The sequence below is a fragment of the Molothrus ater genome, chromosome 1 (assembly GCF_012460135.2).
Source record: "Molothrus ater isolate BHLD 08-10-18 breed brown headed cowbird chromosome 1, BPBGC_Mater_1.1, whole genome shotgun sequence".
Lineage (NCBI taxonomy): Eukaryota > Metazoa > Chordata > Aves > Passeriformes > Icteridae > Molothrus > Molothrus ater.
Genome location: NC_050478.2, coordinates 52,043,138 through 52,060,847, shown reverse-complemented (window position 1 = coordinate 52,060,847; position 17,710 = coordinate 52,043,138). Strand labels below are relative to the sequence as shown.

General features: G+C 39.5%; 1 protein-coding gene across 1 annotated transcript in view; it reads right to left on the bottom strand.

The window, feature by feature from the left end:
* Positions 1 to 17,710, bottom strand: part of TPK1 (thiamin pyrophosphokinase 1) — a 304,393-nt gene that overhangs the window by 14,549 nt on the left and 272,134 nt on the right.

Sequence of the window (17,710 nt, the reverse complement as noted above, 5' to 3'; positions counted from 1 at the left end):
TGTAATTTTTAGTGAATGACGCAATTACACTGCCAGGTACCAGGCAAAAGTGCACTGATGCTTTAGTGCTTTTTGAGTTTGGGTCTGAAAACAGAAGAAAAGGCTATAATTGATTCTATCAGCATGGCAGGGCTTTTTTTGTATTGAAACAAAAGTTAAAACGCAGAGAAACTTCCTTCCACTAGAAAAATGAACTTGAAATGTAGAGTCTCTCACTTTTTGTCTTTAGGAGAGGTACATTCGCAAGAGACATCCTATCTTAGTTTATATCTTAGTTTATCTTCAGCAGACGCTTAGGTTTTGGACCACTGGCATGGAAAGCTGAAATTTTGGGGAAAAAGAAAAAGGGAGGGGCAGAAATTATAACAACTTGAAACTTGAAGACACTTGTGGCAAAACTAGAGATAGCGATTATATACCAAAGAGGAAAGGGGTTATTTGAACAAATACCAACTGGCTCTTATTCTTAGTTATGAGTAAAAAGACCCTTTTCCAGAACTCCAGAAGGCATGCTAGAAATCACTACTTGTTGCTGCTTTTTGGAAACTTTGGCAAGTGTCTCATAGGAATATGCCATGCTTGCATTCAGCCTAAAGGAACTCCCATCATTGGTAAACAGGTTATGCTGTGGTTTTCCTCCTGCTGCCCATATGCAAGCAGCTCAGTACAACAAAGTCGTAGGCAATAAGGTTAGGAAGTGACATGCACAGTAGTTGTCTGTCTGCCAATACAGAAACCTTTTCTTCCAGAACACAAACAAATGGTTTGGGGATTTTTTGTTTAAATCCCAATCTTCTACAGTTACTAATATCAGGACCACATGCCACAGCACACTCATTTTGATGTAGCATTAATATCAGTATTTTAACAAATTCTGCGTGCAATCATAATGCACTAAAGCAAAACATCTCCTCAAAACCTTTTAATTGCTAAGGGGACTAATTTTAGCATCTATCCCTCTGAAAATCCTAGAACTCTGTAATCCAGGGTCATATCTGCAAAAGATCTGCAAGTCAAGATGGGTCATGACAGGTCAAACTTTGAATATATTTCCTGCTTTGGAAACACCTCGGATGCCTCTCTATCATTCCTTAGGGATATGGGGTTCAACTAGTACAGATCTTCAGGCCACTTGAGTACATTCACTACCATGTTCAGGGACAGCTGCAACTGCAAGACACATGCACACATCTTTAGTGTAAATTCATATCTAATTTGGACCTTATCTACTCAGTCTACTTCACTGCTCATTTCTTCAGGCTACAATTCAGAGGAGAACTAGATCATGTGCTTAACTCACACTTACCATAGAAACCTCAGCAACCCCCCTGTGCTGTATTGAATTGAAGCCCAAAGAACTCCTTTTAAAACTTCTGACCATATAAGATGATGGAAAAAAGACAGAGAAATTTGCAACCTCTCAAAATAACATATGGACCCCAGAGTGTCTTTAATTATGGATATAAAAAGCTTTACATTTTGGATTGCATACAGAACTTCAAAACACCTTTGCTAAGAAAGATCTAGTGTTCAAAAAGTACTCAGTCTTGACACTATATGAGCTCCTCCATTTCTGTTGCAACTTCATTATGAAGGAGGAAAGTTCCTTAACTTGTTTAACACATTAAACCAAAATAGGGTTGGTCTGACCCTAATGGCAATGAGCTGATTCTAGGAACACATGAAAGTCCCTTGCTACTTTTCAAGAAATAGTACTACGAAGAGTTATCTTTTCCCCAATTTCTCAAACAAATACCTCTTTTCTATCCATCCTCTGCAAAATGAGAGATGTATGCTTAGAAATTCATCCTATGAAGTGTTTAAGACATTCTGATGGCCACAATTTATCAACATAAATTACTGTACTTCACAGCAACGCTCCTGTCATAAGAAAACACCATGTGCCCTAAATTGCCTGCTGCCCTCTCCAATAATCAGCCTACTTTTTAAGATCTAGACATTTGCTGATAAAGGATACTTCAGTGCATACAGCGACAAAAAAAATTGAGTTTCATACACATCACTGGAAATGTCCACACACTGCTCTATTAATCTTTAGATTGGGGTCATTTTTCTCTTGAGATGTGGTAATAGATTACTTCAAGAGAAAATGGGGAAGAGCACCCAGACAGGGGCCTACTGAATACTAAGCAAGTTCTCCTCCTTCTATTTTGGTCTAATCCTAAAATATATCTAATGACCAAAGCTGCTGTTAACTCTGTACCAACCAAACTGATGCAGGAGCACATGATGTTTAGTGTCATCAGCGTGCCCCTGCATCTCCTCAAGCACCCTGTGCTCCTCTTCTCTCCCTGATCAAAACACATTTTGCTGGTTCCAGCATCATCACTCACCTGCCCAAGAGCTCCTGAAATCCCATACCCAACCTGCTTTGCAGTTATTTTTTTTATTTTCTCTGGGAATCAAAACCTACTCTCTTCTGGATAAGCACTCTGATCACCTGTCTTTTCTCCTGTGGCGATTCAGTCTCTAAGTTACAGTATATAGCAAAGACTTTCTCTATCTCATTCCTCAATCCCTCTGGGTGAGTCCTCTGCATGGTACCAGACATTGAGCTCCATATTTAATGTTCTTTTGTTTCAGGACATTTAAATCTGCATGAGGAAAAACATACATGAAAGTGCCTGGGAGTAAATTATGAAGGGAAGTGCGTCATCTTCTTCAGCACCTAAAAATCAGTCTTGATTTTTATAGTATTCTTCCCACGTGTGAAAATTGTGATTACCAGCAGCATAAGAAACGCCCACCACTGTCTTTAGAGGCACACTTCTCCATCCACAAAACAGAAATCAGTGTAGTGCCCTTTGTGCAAATCACAGAACAGTGTGAGTTGGAAGGGCCCCAGATGGATCAATCAAGTCCAGCTCCTAACTGAATGGCCCATATGGGGATTGAGCCCATGACCTTGGCATTAATTGCATCATGCTTGCACCAAATGACCAAGAGCAAGGATGTTGTGCCTTTGCTCCTGAGGGTACAGTCCTGCATCCTTGGAGGATCCCTGCTGGATTCCTTCTCTCACTATTTCATTCTGCAGCCAAGGAGATGGTCCACCAGGGTGGAAGAAAAGCACACTGGGCTTCACCACTCCTACTCAGCTGAACTGCCTGTGGGGCTGTGGCTAAAGGCATAAACTAAAGCAGTGCCAAGCTGCTGGCATCCAACCTGCCTTCTGAGATGGCTCAGGGACCCCTGCACAGGGAAGGACAATTCAGTGACACCACTGCTTGGCATCTCTGCAGTTCCTCTGGTATGTTTGCACCTCCAGGGAGCCTCAAAATGAAGCTCTTCTGATCTATTTCTGCCTGCTCATGGTAACCTCAGAATGCCTCCTCCTGTGTAACAGGGAATGCACTGGCCATGCGGAGGTTAAAGGGCTCTGTTTGGATTTCCCCTGCATCTTCCTCCTTCTAAGAAATCAATGTAAGATTTTCTGTTATTGCCCACACAGGTTTCCCAGGACACACACCTTTTAAATGACGACAATGCCTTTAAAGTTTTAGGCTCTGCATTTTCAGCTAAGAAAATCTATGAAAAGGGTGAACACATTTTGAGTTTTTTGGGCCAATGCAGACTGGACTTTATTGAGAGAGAAGAAAGGTATTTCTATGAGGAGCAAGTTAAAGTATTACCAGGTATGCCCATATATAAGGGGATTGTATAACACCAACCATTTCTAATATATTCTCTATTGGTCCTGCTCTGTTTCAATCTTGAACCCCAAAATGTCACTTGTTCTGTTAGAGACTGTTACAGACCCTCTGTGATATTGATGGCATCTGCTTCAAACAGCCAACAAGCCCCCAACATCACAAGACAGCTTTAGAAGGGGAGATGTTCTCACTATACTTTATCACAAACAATGCAAACTTCTGCCTCTCCACACCCTGAGAACACCACCCCAATTTCACAGCAAGGATGACTTGCTCACTCCTGCTGTTTAGATGCTACACACCTTATTTTGCATAACCTTCCCCCTCCTTTTCATGGCTTGTGCCAGTCTCATAATTTCCTGGAGGAAAAAGAACTTTGCTTCTTGGGAGAAGCTGCACAAATGAATAATAGAAGTCCATACTCTAAGCACCTTGCAAAAATAGACACTGAGAAAGATCCAGCACATATTGGTCCTACTTGGATGCTAAACCACAGGCAAAGCAGTTTTTGGCTGGCAGCAATGATGTTGAGTGTCTGCACACAACCCTTTGAGCATCAACTTTGAAAGTTTTTTTTCACTAAGTGGGTCATAATTTTTGTTCCCAAGTCACTGCGCAGAGAGAAAGAAAAAATCACTGGGGCATCCAGTGACATTATGGGGGATAGGATGAAGGTAAAATGACAGTGCTTATTTCTTCATTAAAGCAAAGCATCTGCCACTTTGTTAATATTCCAGTATGCCCTGCTCCCAGAGAACTGTGAAGGCAGCAATGATTAAAGGCAGCTCCCACTGGGGAAAATGTATGTTACACTGACCTCAAAAGTGTAATTCAAAATTTATGCTGCTGAATGGTCTACACTCTAATCTGAGGAACCATCTGTGTAGATGTAGGTACAGTACACGCACAGTCTCAGGAGAGGCACCCTGGACTTATTGTCAGCGTGACAGGGAACAAAAGATGACGGTCCACTGCCAACCCCTCTTGCCTAAAAAAAAAATTTGAGTGAAGCTTATGACCCAGGAGGTAAAAGGTTACTGAACCTGGTCCTCAGAGAGGCCACTGCCCTGACCCATCAGCTGTAATTGCTTAAAGAAGCCACCACAGGCTGCTCAGGGCCGTTTTGCTGTAAATAGGCAGCTGTGAACACAGGAGACTACAGTGGCTTCCTGCCAAAAATCTGCATTTTAATAACTTTATAATTGCATATTTTTGCAATCTGTTGACTCTGACTTATTTTAAGAACATCCAAAGACTAAAACAGTATCACCACCAGATTTTCTGGTACCTTAAATTTCACAATGAAGTTTGCATCAACTCAGTAATTACTGTGAATAATTAATAATAAAGGTTATAATGATGTGACACATTCTAGTGAATCCCTGAAATTTAGGATGTTGAAGTGATAAAAACAAAATAAAAATTAAATTCAATAGTAAATATTAGAAGAATAATAATTAAATTCCATAATTAAAAAAACAGATTGCAAATCCAGCCTGGGTGATGGTGTTGCTATCAAGCTTATGTAATTTCATTAGAAGTGATTTGCTTTAAAGATGAAAAATAATTTTAGCAAAAATGGCTGTGATCCTGCAAATGCCAGCATCCACAGGCTTAACCATGCATGTGAATAGTCTAATGCACAATGGGACCACTTGTGTGGAACTGTTTGCAAGACTGAGGCTCTAGTCAGAGTTTGCACAACAAAACACTTAAAAAAATTATCCATCTTAATAAAATAATGTGGAATTAAGTCCACTTTTACTTGGTTGTGCTTTTCAGATTAGTGCTATGAACAATATATTTGTACAGGATATGGAAGAAGTTTCAAATTATCCAAGTCCCTTTGCTTAAAGAAACAGAGTCAAACATGTTCTGGCTCACCTTAGCTCACTGTACCTTTTCCATCCAATATTCTGAAACCATGATCCCTACAGCAGACTTCCAAGGAGGGCCACAAGACACCTAGATGCAGTATTTCTTTCATGTACTTACAGGCTGAAATTAAAATTAAATCTATAGCTTCCAAGACTAGAAGCTATGTAAGGAACCGCCTCATAATAAAGCAGACAGGTAATTATAACTTAGAATGTACATCTCCAAAGGTTGATCAGGCTGAATGCAATCTGACTGGCTCCTTTTCTTCCCTAATCCTGAAAAGTAGCAACAAATGCCCCCAGTGGGTCAATTTGCCCCAGTATATCCTGGGAAGGACAGTGAAAGGCTGCCAGAGCTATGATTAGCTACACCAGTTCAGCAAAGAGGTGTTGGGCTTTTTGTTGCCATCCTTCCCTCCGCCCCTGAGTTGTCATTCCTTGTCATTAGAGCTTATTTCCTCAGTAAGGTGTGTCTGCTAGCAAGAGAGAGAAAGTGCTGGGTGACAGATCCTGGTGACAGATTTGCCACATATAATGATATACAGATGTGATTTTCATTCTGATTTGCAAAAGGAAATGCAGTGTTTTTACCCAATTCTGAATAATGTAAAAAATGCAAGGATTTTTTTTTACCCTGAATACTTAGCAATACTTTTCTTGAAAACTTAATGCAATGATTTCTTTGTTTTCTCATTAATTTTCTTCCACAGCCACTACATGTACCTCAGCTCTCCAGTTTGAAACAGTATCATGTAGCCCCAATGAATGCACCAGAGAGTGAATGAAGAATTCAGAGAGAATAAACTAGAGTTGCAAGTACACTGGTCACTAAATACAGAAGAATAAACATAAGATCCTAGAAGGAGGGCAGCCATCGTAGATGAGACAGATTTATGATACATGTGGAATGCAAACTCCCCTCACCTTCCTAATGCCACAACTTGTCTAGTGGCAAGGGAAACACAGCAGTTGTTTCATCCCCTTGTCAGCTCCAAGAAGCAACCTGAAGAGCTTTATTCACTTAGAAATGAAAAGTAATACACACTGAAAGACCATACTTGAAACATTCTCCATCACTCACCCACTATGAAACCTTCATCACCAGGCAGCAACTGCAGCACTTTCTAGCAGGGGCCTCCAGTGGCTGCTTCAAGGCTCAGCAATGCCATAGGAGGAAAGTAACACTTAATTTTACTTCTTTATTGGTGGGTGGGAGGGATGGGAATGTAACAAATGACCCCTGACATAAGGCATTTCATGGAGAATTGACCAGTTGGGATTAATGGCCCTTGGCTGAATCTGGGCTATAAAATTTTTCAGCCAGCCATTAATTTTCAGGAAATGTTCTATCCCTCAGCCATTATTACTTAAATAAAAACATATATTGTGTATATGGTCAAATCAAATTACCTCTAGAATTTTGTCAAGCACAGATAAGGGTGTAAATTTACTGTGTTATTAGGGTTTTTCCTTTTATGCTCAGATAACTATAGTTTGGTAGTGGGAATGACTCTTATAACATGCTTGGGGAAAACACCCTTCCTTTGTCCTTGTATAAAGTGATCACATTAGGGATTAGAAGCTGGGATTAGAAGCTGGGATAACTAATTTAAAAAAAATCATCATCAATTACCTCAATTTTTCTGTTATGATCATGAAGAAAAGCAGTGTACATATACTCACAGATGTTCACTGTAATTACACTTGATATGTATATTTATCACACAAAAATATATACAGTACATCAAACACATGGAAGGTGGTGTGGCATTTTTGCAGTGAATTTGGGCTGAATATATTAATTATGCACATGAAAGCTGTAATTGCATAGTGCAGATCATCCTAAAGAAAGGCTAATAAAACTTTCCCACCACACATAGGAAACTGCACAGTGCAGGAGCACCAATTTATGAAAAGGAATTTAGCAAACTTTTATGGAAGCTATTGCTTGCAAGACTGAGTCTGTACTTCAGCTGCCATTGGTGAGGCCATACAGTGATTTGAGAAGGAAGAAGACTATCACCAATAAAATTTTAGAAGCCTTTATAAATGACTGATAATAGATTTTCTGTACAAGTGCCTTAACTTGAAAATGTCAGGGTAAGGTCTGGACCTATGACAGGTATACAGTCCAGTATAGTTAGTATTAATGTATTATTTTACCAATAGAGAGAAGGAATTTATAAGCTTACAAAGCATCTACATAGGGCCAAGGATGACCCACAGATACATGACTTTAAAATCTTGAATGCTTTTTATGTATACAGAAGTGATGTTCTCATCTGGAGATGTTTTACCTTTATGAGAGGCTCTGTTTTCCTCCCAGAGAGCCCAGCACAGTGTGCCTCAGGCTGTATCCTTAGGGGTGGCCTCACTGAGGACACAACAGAGGGTGGACTGGTTTTGAGGTGACAAAGCTAAGAAAGGAGTGCTGAAGCTCCAGTCACCCCAGCAGCAATGGGGGACTAATGCCATTCCCTGTCTTTGAGGAGCAGCAGGGCTGGACATCCAGGCGCGTGGTGTCCCTCAGTGCCTGAGGCTGATGGGACCTCTGCAGTGCATGCCAGTCACCCCAACACCCCTGAGGGGAGGCACTGGGTTCTGCACTATTTTTACAATGCCACTTGCAGAAAATGAAGGACATTCTAAATCCACACAACGGAAGGACAAATACCAATCTTATTTACTCTGAAATGTGCACTACTTCATGTCAGCTTGTGGGCATGCAGTCCCTGGCCCTTGCTCCTCACCTCCCTGCATCAGTGCTGAGCTCCCTGGCACCCTCAATATGGTGCCCTGGAGGTGCTCTGACCATTCCTCTTCCCTCTCACACCCAGCCTTTGGTCTTCCCCTTGTCTCCTGGGAGGGCTGGCAAGTGTAGCCATGATATTTTCTGAAAAAATCCTTTCCTTAGGATTTTTTTCTCCTGAGAAGCTGAGAGGCTTCAGGAACAAAATGTAAACAATGGTTATCTGCTGCTGTGGAATGCAACAGGTGGATCCATAATTGGTCTCATGTGGTTGTTTCTAATTAATGGCCAATCACAGTCCAGCTGTCTGGACTGTCTCAGTCAGTCACAAGCCTTTGTTATCATTCCTTTTCTATTCTTAGCTAGCCTTCTGATGAAATCCTTTCTTCTATTCTTTTAGTATAGTGTTAATATAATATATATCATAAAATAATAAATCAAGCCTTCTGAAACATGGAGTTAATATTCTCGTCTCTTCCCTCATCCTAAGACCCCTGCGAATGCTGTCACAGGCAAGCTCTTGCCTCATCCAGTTACCACATTCAGCCACCTCACACTCCCTTCCCCACACCAGGAAGTGCTTTGTCTTTTAGCAAAATAACAACATGAATCTTCCAAGCTACTCAGCACCTGCAGTTGGTCAAGTGAGAAGGAAGTCTGCCCAAAGCATGTGCAGACAGGGCTGTTCTAGAAAGAGTTTCAGCTTTCCAAATCATTTGCTATTCCTAATGCCTTCCACAGTGGTCTGCCTCATGCCTTGTTAGTTCTGTAGATTGCAGAAAGACTTCCAAGCAGTGTGATATTAAATGCTCTAAAAGATGACAAAACCAGGACGGGGCCCAGTGTAATGTGAGCTTTAAGCTAATACACAATCAGTGAAATAATGACTTTTACTGCCTCTGCACTTCATGGCAAGATTTGAAACAAAGGAAAATTAAGCTTGCATGTTCTGATTCACCTTGGCCTTCTTCAGTCTTGTACTTAATGTAGTCACTGATATGCAAACCAATTTTATCAAGTCTCGAGAGATTATTCTGACTGGTACTAATGACTGAGCTAAAAAAATCAGGTTTGATCAGACTCTGATGCTGAAGAACTGCACATTCAGCTCTAAATTTGTATTTCCTGGCACTTACTGCCCATTTTCTGTGAACTCATACAGCTGAAAAAAAAGTGCTTTGTAAGGACACAAGTCTGGACAAAATTTACTCTCAAATCCTGTCCATATGAGAAGGCAGCCAAGATCTTCTTTCCTTTTCCACACTTTGTACTGGAATGAAACTTTCTTACCATACTGCATTAACCCTAAGAGAATCAGAAAGCAAATATTAATTTCTGCCATAAAAGCAACGAGCAACTATAGCAAATATTTTATATTGCAATTTCTGTAATCAATACTATAAAAGTTGGTGAAAAATGCACCACCACCTTAAAACACACTGAAACCTGTAATGAAGTTTAATAGTAATCATAATGTTTAATTCACCAAATGGATGGAGCATAAGAGATCATCCACTGTGAAAAATACAATTCAAACATTCTTAGAACCCTAGAATAATGCAAAAACAATGGAAAATAAAAGTATATTTATATGCCACAGATTGAAGTTCTTTTCTGAGTAGAGAAAAGGCAGGAAGACTCCATGAGGTGATATTGCCATGTTCTCTCGGTGTACAAACAACTTAAAAACCAATTAGGTAAGAAGATTCATACTTTGCTTTTTTCCCCCCCACAAACCAGTATGTCTCATCAGCATTACAAAGAAAGGTATCACCTAGGAGACAGAGCAAACAGCAATGCTGTTTAAATTAATTCTCCTTTTAAATTTTTAAAAGGAAACTGTTTTCCCTAGCTGTAACCCTTGGCTAATGCAAATCCACTTGCTTCTGTTGCTTCATTCTCCTTGCTTTATTTTCCTATGTCATTCAATATATTCAATTTGTTTTGTAAGACTGAGAGCCTTTAGAAGCAGGTATTATGCATATGCTATATGTTCATAGAATACTTCTTTAAGCCTTTTTTATAGCTTCTAAACAAGCTTCAAAGCCTTGTTTGTAGTCACAGCAATGACTGAAAAATGAAATTTCATCAGCTCAGAAATATAATCCATGAGATGCAACATAGATAGGTATCAAGTAGATAATTTGATTTTAGAAGTAAAAATCCAATACTTCCAAAAACTTTAGTAGATTTTTTAGTAATTTGTGCTACAACTAAACAAACTAGAATGGATTAAGGGGTGATATTTCCAGGACTTTTGGATATTTTTATCTGTAATGGTTGTTAAACATGGTTAGCAGAGGGAATTTGTTAAGTATTTCTGAAAAATCAGGACACTTAGTACAAGGCTTAATTTTGGCTTGTAAACGTTTTGGTCACAGTGGCATAGAAAATGCATAGTTAGGGGAAAAATACCTAATACCTTTTTCAATTTAAAACCACTGTACTATTATTCTCCATTTCAGCCTCCAAATTCTACTCCAAATTCCTTATGCACATGAAAAATAACACCAGACACTGAGAAGCAATTACCAGCTTCTGTGTGATGAGTCCTTTATGCTTGTAATTAATGTGTTTTAGCTTAACAGCAAAACAAATCTGAAATTAGCAAGTATATTTTTACACTTTCTTTGCTGTACCACCAGGCAGCCAAAGAAGAGCTATATCAATATAACTTCTCATAGTTTTCAAAGTTTTTTTGGTCTAGGTTATAAAATAAAGATGGTGGAAGAAAAGAATTGTCCATAATGCTTTGAATGGCATGATGATGTTGCCAGCTTGAAATGATTAGCTGCTCATTAATACAATGCTGAAGTGATTTTTCCTATGTCAGTCCTCACATACATGGATTTTGCATACACACATACAAGACATGAAATTATATCACAAAATAAACCAAAAGCACCATTAACAGTATCATCTAGTCACATTCAACTGATGCTGATGAGAATTTTTTGCCTCCTGTTTTACTTGTACATTAAGATATGATTTTAAGCAGCTATTTTTTCTCTCATTTCCTGCCTCTTTGGTACTGAGGTGTTTTATTCAAACCCTTGAATTACGATTCTGTGAATGGTTTTGCCTGTGCAATGTTCTGGACCTGATTTTGTATTGTGTTTATTTCAGCAGTGATGAGAGGTTTTTGTCCAACACAGCTCAAGTTGTGGTGATGCTGGTGGTGATTCAGCCCTGGTGTCTGAATTGCAATTGCTTTGAAATCTCACTAGGTGAGAAACAGCACAAGCTTGCTTGATCGTGGTATTCAGGCCTTTTGTTCACCCCTGACTGAACAGGCACTGTGGTGAGGATTTTGATTGGGAAAGAGAAATTTTGAACCAAAACCCTGCAGTGAGATGTGGTCTCAAGAAAAGTTAACAAGCTCTTCAACACAGCAAAGATAGATTGCTGCTTGTCAGTAGCCCTGTGATCCACTTAGCTGAGGCATTAAAAAAAAAGGAAAAAACTTTGCTCCTTCTGCTTTCTGATGCTTTTCATCACTCTTTATGTAGGAAAGTAAATAGCTGATGCTAGCCCAGCACCTGGCCAGTCATTGCCCTGCTCATAAATCAGAATAAAGCAAACATCACTTTCTCCACAGTGTAATCAGGACACGAGTTCCCAGTGTATGGTGCTTTCAGCTGTCAGCTTTCCGTATTTATCTAGTTTTTTGGAAATCAATCCTATGCAATGTGAACATGGAGAGACAGAAATGAAGAAATTTGCACAGTATCACTCCTCAAGTTTACTTATCTTGTAAATCCATAAGGCACCTCTCATGCTCATGTAATGAGCATGTTATAAATAAAAAAGAGAAAGAAATCACCTCTGCAAAGTAAAATCAGCAACAACTCTAACACTTTTCCCCTAGTAAATGCTAGAAAAATGCAAGGAAAAGAGATCATTCCTTCTTAAATATTTTAAGGCAATATATTTATGACAGCATAACTCATTGAGTATGCTTCCAGTATTAAAGACAAAACCAGTTTTCCTTAAAACTCATGCTATACTGGAAAAGAAACAACAAAAAAGTTATTTATGGTAGACCAAAGGGTTTCCCACATGGAATCAGACCTGTATAAATAAAACCATTGTATCATTGAGTATTAATTCAGTTGCAGCTTTGCCTGTAAGTGACATATAGAGCAATCTATTTTCAAAGATAGTTTGCATCAGTTGTGACTTGCTATTTACTTCCAAATGATGAAACTTATGGTTCAGCTTCCTTTTATGTGGCCCAAAGAAGATTTGGAGATAAGCAAAGGAAGGAGCTCAGGACTTCAACCATTGTCACAGACAAAAATGTGTATATATTTTATAACACTTTCATTAACTCTTTAATACTGTTTTAGCTTTTACTTTTTACTTGCATCATGCTCTAGCACCTCACAAACAAGCACAATGCAAATGCATTCAAATAATGAAACTTCCTCTAATAGTCCCAAGAGTAAATATTAATAAAATTTTCTTTAGACATCTAATTTGATGTGTAAATAATTCTAGAGTTGCACAGAATAACCCCAGCACTGCCTTGCACCATGGAGGAACTGACTGCCTAACTTTAAAAGCTCTAAATCATACCTAAACTGGAAGCATAAAGAGATTCGAAACAGGTAGTGGAGATGCCCTAAAAGAGGTTTCTGGAGGACACTTCTAAGCCACTGATGATTCACTGCTCATGACCTTCTTTAAGATCATGGATCATGAGCATATGGAAATGGAAGGCCCAACAACAGCAACAGAGAGAATTGTAAATAATTGCAGTGTCCATCTTGAAAGTGAAGTAATTATCTTCATAACCTTTAAACTGACCTGAAACCTGTATTCCCAAGAAGGATAGGCCAGCAGTGAAGAGGGGGACATGTTCTTCTCTATTGCAGCTCACATTTCTCATTTCAAGAGATTTCAGCTTGGTGTCATCCAGAGGGGCAAATTTCTAGGGGGGGCAGACCACTAAATATCTTATGGTAAGAAATAACAGCTGATATTTGCTCTTGCCACCTTACCTGCAGATGCTGTGGAGTGGAAAAATGAAGAGAGAGCCAAAACACAAGTGAAGTTTAAATGAGACTGGTGTGAATCATGACTGCAATAACCAGCTCACCTGGGGCATGTCTCCTATGTGTAGGCAGGAGCTCAATCAAAGCAGTCTGGTATAAATGATGTGATTTTAGAGAGAATGACTTAAGCTAACTCAGCCTGGTATGTGAACAGTTTGTGTTGATCAAAACCTGGAAAAAAAATCAATACAAAATGAAAATTCCACTGGTCAGGCTTTGAGTAGTGGCAGACTCTGACATTTAGATCCACGCACTGCAGGCAGACATCTCTTTTCAGGTAGAGGCCTGTCTCCAAATCAGATGCCCATTTCATTCACCTGCTTGGCACAGCAGGCCTTTAAATTGACTGTCCCTTACTTCCTCTGGACACAAAAATAAATCAGGTTAGCTCAGCCCGACAACTGCTAAAGCCAGCCTGGCCTGCAGCAGATCAGGAACTGTTCAGGTGCCCTGCTCTGGCAGCAGTGATGGAGCAGCAAGTCCCACAGAGGAGGATGAGGGAGTAGTGATGCACCTCTCTCATCAGCTTGCATCAGGTCCACAGGGGCCACAGCCTCAGGGGAAAATGCAAGGGTCCATTTTAAGGGCCCGCTGTGCTAATCCATCATGATGGGACAACCTCAAGACTTCTTCCTTGTTTGCATTTGGAGCCTGGGTAAAACAGACCAGCCTTAATTCCCATGCACACAGTCCAGGTAAATGCTTGAAACCCACAGACAACCTTTAGTGAAAAACTCTCTTTTTCCAAAAAACCACAGAAGTACATAAGCAAGAAGCTCCAATTCAAATCAGCAGGCTGCTCCATATTCTTATGATGGGTGAGCAATAGAGAGACCCTGAGTTACATATGTGAACTTCTCTAACATCACTCTACTAATCCTAGTATGTAGGGTACTAATTATGCACAGAGGGTTTTAAAAAAGTCCTCGTTAGCAAATGAGCAGCATATTTCCTGCAACAAAGGGTCTTTCAATACTCTTCATGTTCACATCACACTACCTGAGTTGCTCTTATGCTTCCCATCTTCTTTTCTCTCCTACCCTCAATCTATAGCTCATGGAGCTTTGGCTCTGCTCGGGTTAATGGACTCCATTTTCAGCCATCTTCTCACTTGCCAGGCAGAACTGAGCTACATCTTGGGGAGAACTGTACAAATACAAACAAAGTGAACAAAAATTAAACAGCTTTCCTTTGTTTGTAAAGGCTTACACAGGAAGCTACAACAGGTATTATAATAAAAACTAAAATAAATAAATGTAAGCTGTTCCTAGCATTGTAAATATGACAATACTTTCCATTTAACCCAAGGATTGAAAAGAGAAGAGGAAAAAACCCAAACAAAAAAGGTGATAGAACAAAACAGTCACTATACCTTGGTAAAAGTGAAGTCACTTACTCTAAAACCTAAAGCAATATTTGTACCCTTTGTCCTGGGTGATCAACAAGCAGTAATTATTTGTTCATTAGCTGCTCAGATCACTGTAAGCTGGTGATGTGCTCAGAAATGGCTGGGGAGTAGACAAAGAAATTTGTCTCCCAAGAAATCAATTTGGGTCCTTCAAGCAAACATGATTAATGTTTTCTTGGGAGGCTGCCTGCACCGGAAGGGCAGCTATGTCTTTAGACATTAATAATATAGAGTGCACTCCTGCTATAAAACTCTCTCAGGAAAAGCCAGCTATGACAGAATTACCGACCTGTCAAACTTCACCAATTTGCTTTTTAACACTAAGACCATCCAAACCATGTGAGGGCTCACCAAAGCTGCTATTTCTCACTTACCCCTGCCTGGCAAGGCCACCTGCCCACTGAGAGGCATGGGGAGGTGGACAGGGGTTTTCTTTCTTCTGCATACATGCATAAAGGTGAGGAAACTTGGACAACATGTAACAAATCACAATCAATTAGGTAGTGAACACACTTTTACATGAGACATGTAAAGTGCTCCAGGATGAGGGAGATATTTTGGTCTTCCTCTTCAAGGTGAGAGATAAGAATCACTGCATTTATCATACAAATTTACTGCATTGGAAATGGGTATTTGAATAGTTTTCTTGGTTTTTTTTTTTTTTTTTTTTTTTTATATTTCTACAGGTTTTCTCTCATTATAAGCCTATCTGATGGCATGATGAAAAAGTACCTTTAAACTTTCTTAGTTACCAAGACATATACCTTCACTACACCTGGAAACTTTAGGACCTAAATGTGCATTTTATGTATGCAAATATCCACTTATATATAATGTAAGTGATCGTAGAACATAGCATCAAGCTTTTCTGTGTGTTAAAACAGAAAACCGCCACAAATACAGACCTCACAGCTTTTCCCTAAGAGAAAAGACATTGCAGATGCCTATGGAAAACTTTCTTACTACTACAAAGTAAGACAATTTATTCTCAAGATGTCAACTGAGCAATAAAGCACAAGTAACCATAAAGTATTCAGAAACTTTTCTGCAGTTTGCTGTACTTCTTTATCCAAGATATTTTTATGTGTGTGCAAATGAGCACATACATTATCTGACTTGTCATTAGCTTATCTAAATCTTGACATGAAGTATAAATTGTTAATGATGTGCAGCTGAGAAATGTCAAAAGTATATAGCAGGGCCAAAAGTCAGCACAAAAAGGTAAACAGGAAAACTTTCCAAGGCATCTTCTTTCCTGCTAAAAAATATATAGTAATACCTATATAGTAATACCAGTTAAGCAACCTTTACACAGCACTAAACAGGTGAAAGAGTAGAAAAATCCTTCTTTCCCAACAATACTTAGGGGAAAAAATAAAATTCCTAAAATGAATCCTGGAATTGTCCAGTCCTAATTCTTCTTTCATGACAGAAACCTTCAGATTCCCGTGTCGTTTTCACTATTGTTAGCAACTGATCACTAAGCAGGATAATTGCACTCTAGTGCCATCCTTTATTTTACACTGCATTTGGATACACTGGTTCATTTAAACAAAGGTTTCCTGCTTTTGTTATTTATTTATCTTTTAAGTCAACTGCATGACGAACAGTCTCATTCATAAGCATTGCTACATATTTATTCACCAAGATTTGAAGAACAGTTGCTATAGGCCTGGAGTTTGACAGGGATTACTGTAAGAGCCTAAATGAGAGATGTGGGACTCCAGGAGGCTCTCCAAAATGCAGTTTATTCCATCCAAGAAGTTACAGCAGTCCAGGGTCGTGGGCGACAGAGCCTGTGCCTACAGCTGTCAGCTCCAGCTGCAGGCAGGCCTGGAGACCCTTTGGCTTTGGTTACAATGCATTATAGACTTTTCTTTGCTGAGCATCTTAATACAGTAGAACCAATCTATACCTTAACTATTATCTACAGCCTATCATAACTGCTATAATTACCATATTCATGTTACTATTTTCCAATCACTAAAAGTTAGTACATTACAGTTTAAGCTAGAAGGTATTTTTCAGTTTTCTTGCAGTGGAAAATTCGGAGACCTTTTTTTTACTTGCAACTTTGCTGATTTGTTTGCCTGTGTTATCTTTCTGCTTGGTAAAAAACATCTTCTTCTTTGAGGTAGGGTTTATCCTTTGCTCTACGTCATAAAATCCCCTTCTAAGTAACATACCCTTTCCCTTCTTGGTTATCCAGTAAAACTGGCTCAGCAATTCTTTTCTTCTATATCAAAACTTGCTTCCATCTCTATTCCTTCATCAGACTCGACATTTAAAAATCTTTCTGCTAAGCATACATATCTGTGAGACATTCTTGTCAAACTTTCATCCTTCCCAACAGATTACACATCTAATGAAAGAGTAAGAAAACTGTACTCCGTAATACTGAGGTATATCCCAGGGAGAGCGGGAGGGATACTGGCTAACTTCTTTCTTGTGACCCATTCAGATGTCACAAACTCTGAGATAAACAGGAAGATGCTGGTTTCCACTTTGTGTTGGTGATGTATAAGCAGGAGAGTGTTGCTCTTTCCTTGTAGAGAAGGGAAGGGTCACCACACATCTCCCTGTGTCAGGCACACACAGATATACAGCCAGCACGGATGCTCTCGAGGCGCTGCAGTTTAAACACTACCTCTTCCTCAAGGGTGCATAAAATCAATGTCAAGCTCATCCTGGCTTCTAGTGGTTACAACATAAACCCAAAGGTACCCTGCTGAGGTGAAGCGAGTCATTTATGATTTGTATCAGCTAAAGCAAAGCAAAGCAAAATACAGTTACCTCTGTAGCCCAGAGCTCATGTATTCCTTGTAAATATGTGTGACTCTGAAAGCTTATCCAACCTCTTTGTCTGAGGAAATATTTACTTTGTGAACTGCATGTTTCAAAGTCACATTTCACATCCAGCACATGCTCATACTGAAGTCTGTATA